Here is a 1,091-nt window from a genome sequence, read left to right on the forward strand (position 1 = left end):
GAACAACAGTAAAACTTTACGCACTTTTGGTGCAACTTTGTTCATACCGCGGATACGGATCCCAAAAGCCAATTTGGCCCGTAGAATTGGCCGCGTTTCTTTGACACACAGCGCAACTCCATCTCACGGCGTCCATCACGGAGTTTTCTTGTTTGATATTTCTCAGCATGCACCAAGTTTTCACGTTTACGGAGTGNAGAGCGCTTTAGTTTACGTTTGATCAGGGTAACAATTTGCTGACCTGCTCTTGCTGAACTTCAGCTTCGACTCGGGAAGAGGAGGCAGTTTCCTGGAAGGTTGTCTGCCCTTTGCTTGCGGTTTCTTACCGGCCGTGATGGCAGTTATCTTAACTTGTTACTTAGCTCGTTGAAAAGGCGAAAAAAAAGTTCGCCAAATGTTTGGAGCACATCGTAAATGAGCCAATCGATTTATAACATTTCTATAAACAATTAAACTAAATACTTTTTAATACATAGATATGCTGCAACCAGGCACTTACTTTCACAAATTCCATCCTTCTTATCGGCATAACTTTCCAAATATGCCTGCTACTTCATTACTAATAACTCCATTTTCCAACTGCGTCTTCTTTGTTGGCTCAACATATCCTAAAAAGACATAAATAAATTTATATTAAACAATAGAATTCGCAAAAAAATTAGCAAATATAATACTCGCTTTGTTTTGTTTTGTTGTCAAATTTCTGAGAAATGTGAATTCACCACGATGCGATACAGAAAGAACAAGGACCAGGGATGTTCATTCCCACGACAGCCGGTTCTACGTACCGGAATGACTAGGGTTTTACCCGACCAAGGGCTGTTGTTTCGGCGATCTAACCCCGTTTAGGTCGGCGAAGTATCTCAGAAGTTGTTCGTCCATAGGGCTACATTCGCTACGTTTTCTCCTACTCAGGGCTGGCATCGAGTCAAACTCAGGGCCAGAAAGCTACACCTGCTGTGTATGCCAGAGACGACTACACCACCACTCCACCTCTGTCAAGTGCAATGCTTGCGAGGGGTGGTGTCACCTCGGAGTCTGCTCTGGACTACGGACACATCGGCAGTGGACCACGTCGTATGTGGCCCCCT

General features: G+C 44.2%; 1 long non-coding RNA gene across 1 annotated transcript; it reads right to left on the reverse strand.

Annotated features, from left to right (window-relative positions):
* Positions 1-425: 425 nt before the first annotated feature.
* On the reverse strand, positions 426-706 carry LOC108357199 (uncharacterized). Its single transcript, XR_001846638.1, has 3 exons — positions 675-706; positions 496-608; positions 426-454 (listed from the first exon to the last, which is right to left on the reverse strand). It is a non-coding gene; the product is annotated as an uncharacterized LOC108357199 (long non-coding RNA).
* Positions 707-1,091: the final 385 nt, after the last annotated feature.

Source organism: Rhagoletis zephyria, unplaced genomic scaffold, assembly GCF_001687245.7.
Source record: "Rhagoletis zephyria isolate East Lansing unplaced genomic scaffold, Rhagoletis_zephyria_1.1 Rzeph_scaffold_72157, whole genome shotgun sequence".
Taxonomy (NCBI): Eukaryota; Metazoa; Arthropoda; class Insecta; order Diptera; family Tephritidae; genus Rhagoletis; species Rhagoletis zephyria.